The 12,690-nt window shown below is 45.1% G+C and overlaps 1 pseudogene; it reads left to right on the plus strand.

The window, feature by feature from the left end:
- The window catches only part of LOC144123896 (uncharacterized), a 121,250-nt pseudogene that overhangs the window by 84,785 nt on the left and 23,775 nt on the right, over positions 1-12,690 (plus strand).

The raw sequence follows: 12,690 nt of genomic DNA on the forward strand, positions 1-12,690 counted from the left end.
TAAAGGGGACGCGGGCCACTAGGAGGATGCGAAATCGACACGTCTATGCATACCTTCATTCAATAACACCTGCCCGCGGGTCGGCCTGTTACATTACTCAGCAAGCTAAACCATGTAAAGATACGACCTTTGTCATATTTGCAGCTCTATCAATTTGGCCCTGTTGAGTTGAAGACAGCCTATTAGAGCCAAAGGTGTTACTAACTGATTTCAGGTACCGTAACGCTGCACTGGTTTAGTGAGTAGGAGAGTTGTTTCACGAAGAAGCAAGCCGAATTTTATAAGTGCCGCTAGCCTGTTTAAGAAGTGCTCATGTATTGCCTCGCTTGCCTTCTTAAAGTCTGCGTGTGTGCATCGGCTTAAGAGACAACACGTCGGCACAAAACGCTGTGCCCTGCATTGCTGATAATCGTCTAAATATGAAAGATGCCATTCTCTTGGAGGTGCAGTGAATTTTAGCAGGCAGCACTGTTTGTAAGGCACCTTGACTGACACGCGCGCGTTGTTATACCTCTCGCAGACAGTGGCTGCCAAGTTAACATCGTAAAGCGTGATGACTCCTTCCGGTTGGATCATGTGCTGTCCGTGGTGCGACAGCTCGCCCCAGAAGCAGCCATTCGCGACGACAGACTCCACGAGGTGTCGCTGAAGCTGGGGTCTTGCAGTCCACAGCAAATGGTCGAGGCTTTGCGGCTGCTTGAAGAGCAGAGCCAGGAGCTGGGCGTCGCAGCTTTGGGCGTGAAAACCACCACACTTGAAGACGTTTACGTCAGGTAATACATGGTCACAAGTGCAGGCTTACGAAAGTAGGAGAATATGCTTACATTATTTTACGAAGAGCTTTAGAGAAATTAAACGTGGTTTCACTTGGAAGGTAGAGCCGCCACGGTGGCTCAGTGCTTATGGTGCTCGGTTTCCGACCCGAAAAAGAGGGTTCGATCCCGGCCGCAGCAGTCGCATTTGGATGGAGGCGAAATGCTAGAGGCCAGTATGTTGTGCGTTGTCAGTACACGTTAATGAAAAAACAGGTGGTTGAAGTTATCTAGAGCCCAACTAAGGTATTCCTTATAGTCTCAGCCACATTGAGACGTTAAGCCCCATAAACCAAACCTACAAAACATGAAAGTTATACGAAAAGAAAACGATGGTGACGCGGTCTGCAGATGGAAATAAAATTGATAAAATAAGCACCGTAACCACCAAATGATCTGAAAGCAGCTACTTCCCTGAACGCTATTCTATCGTACTTTTTTAACCGCTCTTTTGCCATAATGTTACCTCGCAGCCAATGTATGCCGCCGTCTTCAAAATTTTGGCTGCTAGCACGAAAACCTGTTTCTGGTTGGATTTAGTGACGATGACAACAATGCGGAGTGATGGTTTAGGACATGCATTATGGGCTCCTCGAACTGTCACTGATGATCTGGTTTGGAAAAGGTCAGTCGATCACCCCCTTCACAGCCACTGTTAGCAAAATAGTCATCCAGTTTTCTAGAACTGCCGTTGTCACTGATTATCTATGTGCACTCCTTACTGGGCAATTATGCACCGTGTACTGAACTTCTGAGCTACCAAATATGTTTTTTTTTTTGGAAACTTCACGATGCCGGTCCAGTGCCGCTATAAATAGTTTTCACAGGCACAGTGCCACCACGAAAAAGAAACCGTGGAATTCGACAAGAACTTCGCGCATACATATTGTTTACGAATAACTGCTTCTCGCAAGAACCACAAAATGAAAGCCAACGAAGAAAGAGAAAAGCGTAATATCGTTGTCGATTGAGGAGATATTCGGTCATAGCAGCGCGCATGATAATATTTGATGCCCATTGGAAGCCAGCTTTACGAGTAATGCGAGGTACAAACACTTTTCCGCTCTTACAGCTGTACCAACATTTTCGCCTATGCGCACTAGGTTCTGAATATTATAATTGGTTTTTTTTCTGAGGGGGGGGGAAGGAAATGGCGCAGTATCTGTCTCATATATCGTAAGGAAAGGAATAAAGGATGGAGTGAAAGAAGAAAGGAAGAAGAGGTGGAGTATGGTTGCAGGGTATTCATTTATCCCTGAATGTAGACAAATGCGGAGTTTTGATATTTCCTCATGACAGGCCTTTGCACATTTCATTAGTCCATCGCTCTCTCCAGATTCCACAAGTGGAATCCGTAAAATATCTGGGTGTTACTTATCACCCAGCATTAGATTGGAGCCTTCATATAAAGAACAATGCGTTTAAAGGAGAACGCGCTCTAGGCCGGCTGACAAGAATCGCCAATAAAAAGTTTGGGATGTGCCGCGACACGTTATTGTTACTATACAAAGCCTACGTAAGACCTACACTTGAATTTGGTTGCATTCTGTTCTCTGGTAGCGCAAGCTACAAGATTCAACCCTTAATCTTACTGGAAAGGCGCGCTCTCCGCCTCTGCCTTGGTCTCCCAAAATTAGTTTCAAACGCCCTGCTTTATCTGGAAGCCCGTATCCCTGATCTAACTTCCCGTTTTCAAATACTCATGGTGCGAACTTTCCTCAGGTCGATGGACCCAGTGACTGATGTCAATACTCCTATTTTTGTGTCTCAGCCGGCCTTATTCTTTTCTTTTCATTGACCCCGGTATCAAATGCCACAAATTATGTTAACGCAGAACCTTTTAACACCGATCGGTGTAGATCTCAGTTCTTTGCAGTGGGTTGATGACACGCCGGCAGCAGTGGAATTCCATTTCGACCACATTTTCCCATCTCATGCGAAACACATGCCAGCAAACATTTTAAACGGTATTTTCTCGGATCACATAGAGAAATACCCCCATCATACGGTGCTTGCTACCGATGCCTCCGTGTACTGCCAAAAAGCTGCAGTTGGCATCTTTTCGCAGGATTTGGCATGGAGCTATTCCGTCCGCATCCCAGATTATATTCCTATATTCTTTGCGGAATTTATGGCTCTTGGAATGGCCCTTCACAAAATTCCATGGCATGTGTCTCATGTTATTATTCTCGCTGATTTTTTGTCATTGTTAGTCTCCCTTGACACTTCACAAGAAGATTTTTTGAGCCGTATCCTGCGATTTTTTGTCCCATGCACTTTGAAGGTGGTTCGTTTTGTCTGGGTCCCTGGCCATGCAGGTATTCATTCAAATCAGGTGGCTGATTACTTAGCAAGGTCGGCTCTTGACGGGTCAGTGACACATCCCGTCCCAAATTTCAGCCTGATGGCGATTTCCAGGTTTCAGCGGTTCCTACATATATCAGCCAGGTTACGAGATCCCTTACTAAATACCACTGACTATCAGCACTTAGCATACAATTGCAACGTCCGTTCGTGTAAATCCAGGCAGGATTCCAAGTTTGAATTTATATGTATGCAGGTGTGGGTTGACACCGACGAACCTTTGTTACGCATGTGGGAAAGTTGAATCTTTAGACCATTTTCTCCTCTACTGCCCAAAGTTCGCACTTCAGAGAAAGATTTACCTGGAGGTCCCTCTCTCCAGGTTAGGGCTCCCTTTATCTTTGCCAGTATTATTATCGTTTGGTGCGAACGCCAAGAGATTTGCATTGGGTTCTATTTTTGGGTTTCTCCACGATTACATAATTGCAACTGGTAGGTTGATGTGCTAATTCTTTTAATGTTCTACGAGCTCTTCTTTTTACACAAAAATGCTGTCTGTTATTTAAATGTCAATATTGTTCTCTTGTTTTTATTCATTGATTTTTAAAAATTCACGATTGGTGTTACATTTTTGTCGTCATCTTCCATGGAAACTTTGTTTATTCAACTACATCTTGGCCAATCCCCCCGCGTGGGTATGTGCCATATACCTGGGGTGAAGAAGAAGAAGAAGAGGGCTCCGGAATAATTTCGACCACCTGGGGATCTTTAACGTGCACTGACATCGCACAGCACACGGGCGCCTATTAGAAATGTGTTCGCGGCAGCCATGCTTCGGTGTCGGAAGCGAACTAAACCTTCCTAGCGGAGGTAATTCTAATCACTTTGATGAACTCTGGTCGCCATTTTAGGCAATCATTTGTGTTTGTTGCTTTGTTCTTTAACGTAGCACTATGTTTTGGATATTTTGATTTTATTACACATTATTAAGGGCCTCTAGCAAGGTTTAAGGTTCAAAGCTGCGAACAGCAATGCAGGACTTGACCGCTGAGAGGAATAATAAAATAAATTTCAACACCATTCAGTTTACTGAAATTTTTTTCAGGTGACCGATCGCCTTGCCCTCGGCTCCAGTTTTACGTTAGGCGCTTACTGAATTTTTTTTCGCTTTTTGTAGTTGAGCTCCTAGTTCCCTGTCAACTATCTGTAAGGTACGCGACGCGCTCAGCTCTTGGTGCCCAGGAATCGACACCGTCGATCAGGAGCTACGGCTTCTTGTTGCGAATCACGAGGTTACCGTTTGATTCCGGCCACTGAGGCAAAACACCTTAACGTCCGGTTATTTGTATAATTTTGAGCGTTGAATGAGGCCACGTAATTACAGTTATTCTAGAACGCTCCACTACAGCGTCGTCGCATTTGGTTTCAAGTTGTGGGTAAATAATCTCTAACTGATCATTTCATGCGCAGGAAATTATCTGGCAGTGCTAAATAGAGGTTGCTTCCTGTTGGTGAGTTTGACACTCTGTTTAAAGAAACATGGGCACTCCTAATTTTTGAGAAAGTTGTCTGGAACCTTGCGATTATTTTCTATATAGGAGAAATCTTACGAAGACCGAACTGTTCATCTTTTTCAGTGTTTACGAAAGAGCCTGCGCAGAAAACCCGGAAGGTCAGACGCCAAACTCAGGTAAGGGCAGCGCTAATACTATGGCGCTTTATATATTCGGCCATAAATTCTATGTCAAACAAGCTGAAGCTTGCACGCGACCATCCTCGATTTATTCTGCAATATTTATGACTGTTGTACCGTAACAAGTTATTCCCCAGAATATTCGTGGCTAATTAATTCTCCAGTCGTGTAACGTCCTTTGAACTTCCAGACGATTGCAAAACTAGGTCTCATTTAAAATTTTACGAAAGGGTTTTTTTTTTCAACGTTCCAATTCCTCAGCAATGAAGAAGCAGTCTAATTTACTATCTGATAGCATAAATTTAGTATAATACGTAATATTGTGCTTATTTAGGGCGTCATGCTATACCCAAGACAAGCATTTTTTCGAATTTTTCAGGTAAACGTACGCGACAATCATGAGTAGTATTAAGCTTTTATGGGGTGCGCAGGACATGGATGGTAGTCCATTCATCTGTCTAGAGCGCTGAAGTGGTGAGCTCTCTTCTGCGTTGAAGAAAATCTGCTCTGCTTGGTGGGCCGAATACAGCTTTTATAGACACGAGGAGTTAGATACGTTGCATTGGAATAAGATTGCCCGATACATTAGGTTTCAAGCCAAAGGCACCTCGAATGTCAAAAATGTACTCTCCGGTGAGCAGTTCGAGTGCTCTTGACAAGTATGTCGACGACTGTACTACATGGTAAAATTGTTGAATCTCACTAATGAGTGAATGCATTTTTGAGCGAAAATTTCTGAATTTTAAAAATGTGCAATTTGCCGTGTATTCAGTAGTTAACTTCATACTAAAGTGTTCAAAAGTAAACATTCAAAATACGTCTCAATGCATAGCTGATAATCAATTGAACCGATTTTTGTGGACGTTTTTTTTATTGAAGCGCTAAAATCTTTCCGTTGAACAACATCAGTTCCAGTAATTGTTTTCCCGTAATGCCCCTGCAATGTATACGCGGCGGAGTGCTGCTCAGAAACCTATTCAACTGTGTACTCGTACTGTCAGTCGTCCATGCGCTCATGCCCCCGTCGCAGGTGGCAGCAGCACTCCTTGTGTGCCATGTTCACAGCAGCATTGGCGCGTGCGGTATCAACTGACTCGGCGACCCGGCGCAGCGCGTACAGGGTCGCTGCTCTCTGCCTTCTCTTCGTCCCTGCCAGCTGTCGACCAGAGGCGACATATTTCGCCGTATTTCCGAAATATTTAATAGCACTTATTTCCTTGAAAGACCAAAAGCACTACACCCTTAATCCCATATTGAGAACCAGGAACATTGCCATACAAGTGGAGCATTTAGGACAGGCACTTGCTGATGCAGCTGGTTAAGGTGCGGATAATATAAAATGCTCTATACCACAGCTTGACCCGTCGGTGTATACTAAAATCGTCGCAGTAAATATGAAACAAATGCCGGGTTCAACATCATACACTAGTCGAGAAATCATCTTGCATAAAGTTTATTTTGAGACATTTTCGCTTTTCTTCAATTACACAAATTAAACACCAGTTTCAGAAAAAAAACATACCAGCCAACCATTGCAGATAACCACGGAAGTAGCAAAACAGCTCGTTAATTCTATGACTCTGTAGGGATATGAATCAGCATTTCATAATCGTCAAAGGACCACTTTGCTGCTGCCATCAGAGGGCTGCTTTAGAGGTACCTGCCTCGCGGTGTGCTCACTCAGCTTTGGTGCCAACAAGGCTTCCTGTCTTTACTGTGCCATATTTGCTGATGGACACCGATTGGTCAGCGATAACAGACAGGGCGTATTTGCAGAACACAGACACAAGCACTTGTGTCTGTGTTCTTCTTTTACGACCTGTTTGTTAGCGCTGTTGAATAGGTTTCCATTAGTGTGCGCCAACAAGCATGATTCAGCCTTCTTCTAGAATGTTTACTGAGCATATGCAATTTACCCACATCCGTTAATCATGAATAAGTCGACCATTTTTCGTTTTTCAACTGACCGGCGAGCATATTTTTTGGCGGTAAAGAGCGCGCGTACAGTTCTTTTTCATTAAGTAATTTCATAAGCGCACTTATGAGAAATATGCCACCACTAAAGGAAAGTCTCCCTGCTCTAAATGGAAACGGTGCAAAAAGACAAGATTTTCTATACAAACCGTTTACTGGGTTCCTGTATTCGATCCGATTACCCAAACCGTGAGCACAATACGGAGAGGCTATACTCACATCGGAATCGACGATATGGACTTCAACAGGAATCAATTAACTTTATTCTACAGCTGTCGGGCTCCACGTAAAACGCAAAGGAGGAGAAGGAGGATAAAACTTTACTCTGCGGTGTTGGGGCATCTTCAGAGATGTTCTCTCTTTGGTTGTATCCCCAGAAGACTTCTCTGTCGAGCTCGCCCACTTATAATCAGGTTGCCTTCAGTCCAGTGCTCCGTTGGCCACTGCCGCCCGCTGGGCTCGCTGTACCAGACGTTGTTGGTCTTCACTACGGTCGCTGGACAGCAGAGTCTCTCATGCTCCACACTCGGGTTTTGTATTTTGGGGACCACGTCTATGTTTTGACAGGCCCGTGTGATGTCTGATATAGTGTGGGTTTTTCGTCGCACCAGGGACATTTGTCCGTGTATACCGTAGGGTGCATTTTGTATAGTATGTGTAGGTTTGGATAACAAACTGCCTCTTATTGTCTTCAAGTGACCGCTTCTTGTCTGTTGACAGCCTTGTGCGGCGGGAGATATCAGATTGTTCTGCCTCGGTAGTTTTGTAGTATGGCCTAGTATTACTAGGTTTCCGGCACTAGTTCCGCGGTCTCGTCCGATGCTCGGAATGTCGTGGACAAAATGGCTGGCGTGTGCTCGTTAGAAACTGGCTAGAACGCGCCCTGCAATGCAGTGGTATTACGAATGAATAATCACGGGCGGTGATGGCTTTCAACGTCCAACATTTTTAAGAGCCTTAGCTCTTACAACTTACATTTGCTCGTTTCGCGTCAGTTTCTCCGTCCGCTCTCAGATTTCAAGATGGCGGCTAAATCAAGTGATCATAGCCCGTAACACCTTAGGTCAGCAAAATATGACACCCCACCGCGTGAGCGCGCGTGGTCCTGTGTTTTTGACCTGTGTGTATTAACCTGTGTTTTTGTTTTCCCTCAAGCGAGCCGCTACGCCGCGGCTACGCCAATCTTCCGTGATGGCGCTGCCACAGCCGGCGAAAACAGCTCCTCACAGCGGGTCAGCACGAAGGCTCGCCTCGCCGCACTTTTGGCCAAGCGGCGGCTGTGCTTCGGCCGTTCGCGGACCACGCCACTGCTGTGCTGGCTGCTCCCGGCTGCCGTGTTCTTCGCCCAGTTCCTCCTCGAGAGAGACCTGCTGACGAGGCGCAACCCGCTCACGGCGCGCCTCGACCTCGTCTCCCGAGATGTGGACAGCGATCTGATCAACGTGAGGCCTAAGGAGCTCTACCCCGAGGGAGCCGCCTTTGTGCAGGTGAGCTGAGGCGCACCTGTGATTTTAACAATCCTTACATCAGGCGAAAAAAATTTGTGTCTGTCACATTTTTTACAGTCCATTCTATGTGGAGTCATAATTCATTCTCTTTGCAGTCGCGTTCGTTTTCCTTAGTAATTATCATTGGCTCGCTGGCTCTACCCCGGCTTTCACCGGCGACTAATTTTTTTCAGCACTGCCGAGTTGTTAATTAACGTTGGTATCGCTTGCACAATACCGCCATTGCTGCAATAGTTGCACCTAGCAGAGAAGACGAATGGACCGGGCCGTGCCGATGGCATTGGTTACTCCCGTGCCCTTTGACTCTCTACCAAAGCCGAAAGGAGAAGGAGGACATAGGGACTCAAAGCAAGCTTCCGTTTACTCAAACTGCAATTTCCTTGAGTCTTCCTTCCGCTCGGCTGTGCAGTCTGAAAGCAAAAGCAACAAGAAATACGCGTTAGTAGGCAGTTTCAAAATACATTACGTACAAGGAAGCCTGTAGGAGAAGTTTTAGGATCTCAAAGAGCGTTGCGTAAATAAATAACTAATGGTAGCAGGTACCTGCCAGTATGTGGTACTAGTGGCACTGCGTACAACGCGTTATATCACTGTGCACCTGCTGTTGCACTCACCGCCAGTATGATGATATTTTGTAAAGCGTGTTTAAGTTTGTTCTTCCTTAATATGCTGTCGAAACCGTAGACGAAGGCAATTTGAAACCACAGTGAGTTGGATATCTGCTAACAGCGTCTGGAAGGCAATAAAAAGTGGTCCAGTAATTTTAGAAAGCAGCATTGAAAAGTCTGTTTCATAAGCCTTCGTGAGATAGTGAAGCCACAGGAATATTCCTCTCCTTATTTTATTTATCCGGCTGTACTCTCCTCATATGCTGTCTTTTCTCCAAATTTTGCTTTCTTCATCCGTACAGACATGACTTTTATTTCACAAAAGTGCGGCAGCGACGATTTCCTAAAGATATGTTTCTCAGAAATGGCAGCTCGTTCAATGTGAAGAAACCATAGAAATGAATGAAATTAAGAACAAATGCTTTGGGGGAATATAGCTTTTCAACGTGGTGAGCACTGTTATTGTATTTATGAGATTCAGCGCCTGGATAAGCACTACGGAGTGCTTTTCAGCACGTGCTAGACGAGAGGAATTACATGCGGCGTTGCGAAAAGATAGCCTTTTCTCTTTTTGGTTTGGGGGGAGGGACAAAACAAGCGCTTACTTGTTCTTGGATGGCCCAATCAAGCTTTAAATTTTTTCGGGAAAACGCTGTTAGACGGGTGTTGTGCTCGCATTTGTTGCATGCCAGAGGAGAAAATGAAGCAAGTTTCTCGACCTGCACATTTGTTTGAGTATATTCGCGGCTGCAATTCCAACGGATTCTTACGCCGTCTTCTTCGGAGTGCATTTATTGTGTCTGATGTGAGGGGTTATTTTGGAACAGTTTGGTTTATCGTTTAGGGGGGTTTAACGTCCCAAAGCGACTCAGGCTATCAGGGACGCCGTAGTGAAGGGCTCCGGAAATTTCGACCACCTGGGGTTCTTTAACGTGCACTGACATCACGCAGTACACGGGCCTCGAGAATTGCGCCTCCATCTAAATTCGACCACCGCGGCCAGAATCGAACCCGCGTCTTTCGGGTAAGCAGCCGGGTGCCATAACCACTGAGCCACCGCGGCGGCATTTTGGAATAGTAACGGGACTGTAGCAGAATGTGTGTTTAATTCGGTGTGTTTATTCAATGATGCGTAGCATTTCTTGGTGCCAGCTGAAAAGATATGGAGAGTGAATATTGAGTTTTTCAGCGTTTCTTTTCGCTACAGAACGGCTTGTCGTGTGTATACATGCTTTTTATTCGGATTTTCCTAAGCAACGTTACAACAACCTTTCCATAACCAACTGCTTAAAGGACGTTTCTCAACCTTTTTTCAGCATATATGGCGTCATTTTTAGCCCTTATCTCCCTTATGGTCCTCGAGCGCCCCTATTTCTAGACCTGTAGGGACAGCCCATTCCTCCCGAACCTTTCCTGCGCGCCGCATATGTGTTGTCAGACGACTTTCTGTGCCACTCACTACGGGCCTTGTTATGTCCCTATGCCCCACCCATTCCAGCATCTCAGAGCCGTATTTGCTGGGTGTCTGGTTCCCTTCAGTTATTGCGGCTGTGGCCGAGTGCGAAGTGCGTGAACTAGTGGTTTTCTGTGATTAACATTCTGTTCAGAATGTAAATAGGTGCCTACATTCTCACAGGGCTGTGTTGGTCAAGGCAACAACGCATGTTCCTTTTTTTTCTTTCAGTGGCGTGCGAATGGTGCACTTGCAAACCGAATCGAATAAAAATATTGCAGCGTAATTGAACACAAATAATGCACCTGAAAACCAATCGAATACAATTTTTGTATTCACTACTTGTTAAGAATATTCGCAACTTTGCGCCTGCGGCCAAACACAGTCGCTACTGGCAGCGCTCTGGTGCGGCACTGTAACTGATTAAATTAATATCTAAAAGCGTGGAGGACACAGCATAGATTCCACTAAGCGGGCGGAACATCGCGATTGAATGCGCATTGGAAAAATTACTTCTGACATTTCTTCACTGATTATTACAGACAATCTAATAGATCCATGTTTTGTAGGATAAGAAAGTGGCCAGCTCCTTGCCACAGGCCTCCGAGGTCAGGCATCACGGCAGTGTTAAAAGTACCTTCCAAAGGCCTGAGGTGCCGCAGATTCTTTCTGTCCGGTGTACGTGACTGCCCACGGGACAACCGTGAAGTTGAAAGACGAAGGAAGGAGGTTTTTCCAACGCACATGGCTGCTCATGTGTCTACCATGTTCTTGGTGTCACACATCGGTGCATTGTTAAAGCCGACAAAAGAACGGACTGCGTCATTGCACCTGATCTCACATCATCACGGAAGCAAATAGCAACAGCATACTGTGTTTCGTAGGGATAAGAGCACTTTCAGAAACAGTCATTCTTCGGCGCTTTCCATAGCAGTTATTTAAAACCTGTTCGTAAACTTAAGACATAATCCAAGACATTGGAATAATTTTCAAACGTAACTAATATACTCGAGTTGACTATTGGAAAACGTCAAGTAATCGAACACCCGTAGTTTTTATTTTTGATAAATGCGAAGAAAATAAATGGTTCTGACACTAGTAACCTTGTATCCAACGTTAATTTTCAGATTAAGGCCATTAATTTAGCATGTCTTCGCGGATTGAAGTTATCCTCATGCATTTCTTCATTAGAACAGAAAAAATATCCTTTTTTTAGCATTACATCGCACATGAAACCTGCATGACAGATTACCTTTCCGAGAATTCCGCTTACAGTGCTCCCATAAAAGTAACGACGTCGTTCCCTGAGCAAGCCGAACTATTCATTTTATTTTTTTAATTGATGCGCACCGGTACATATTGCATACGGCCCTACTGTCGACATCTAGCTTCTCGCCTCAGAGATATCGGAGATTTAAGCGATCCTCTTTCAAGCCTCTTTAAAGTCATCTACTGAAGCATCGCGCATCGTAGCGAGCTAGAAAATTAAATAAAGGGCGCAGTCTGGCACTACGATCGCCAGCAAATACGTCACCAAACTCTTTGTTTTCCTCTTTTTTTTTTTTGGCCACTCACTTCTCTGCCACAGCCATTGCCACGGCAAGACGTGCGCCGTTTCCAGCCGGCCGGTCCCCCGTCCTCTAGGCCTGCTTCGTCTACGAAGGCCGTTGCAAATTTTGGCTAGAGCCATTGACAGTACCCCATGAATGACCTCCTCACGCAGGCTTAAAGGGACACTGAGGAGAACTCTATCAATTTTTTTTTGTGATCAAAACCTGATATTTCGGGATTTCATGGCTTCGTTGCAGCTTGTCCGGGCGCTAAAGATGAATTTATTTCAAAGAAATTTGTATTCCAAGTTGAAAAAGTTTTTCCCATCGCTCTGATTCAAACTCAAGGAACTGTATGAGGTTACGGCAACTCTTATGATGTCACAGAACGGAGTGACGTGAAACGTGACGTAAACGCAGACTCCGTGATTACTGACAGCTAGAGGTAGGGTGCGCAACCTTCCTTTGCCAGTCTCAGATATTCGTGGCCTCCATGAAGTAAGGAAAATTCCTCCAAGGTGGCGCTCCTTGCCTTAGGAAGTCATCACGCTTGTACTTGCGAGATTGGACTATGCCGGCGATACCTGTATTTTGGTTCTTGCTATTTTCTACGTTACAAGAGCTTTGTTTTCAGTAAGAGTGGCGTTTTCGTGACCATGAGCTGGTATTCTATCGATACAAGCCAACTTAAATTTCTCCTCAGTGTCCCTTTAACGGCACGGGTAGCAGGATTTGAGCGAGAGACCGCCACCAGTCCTCATCGTGAGGCGCGGAAATAAAAATTTATA

This window comes from Amblyomma americanum, chromosome 3, assembly GCF_052857255.1.
Source record: "Amblyomma americanum isolate KBUSLIRL-KWMA chromosome 3, ASM5285725v1, whole genome shotgun sequence".
NCBI lineage: Eukaryota > Metazoa > Arthropoda > Arachnida > Ixodida > Ixodidae > Amblyomma > Amblyomma americanum.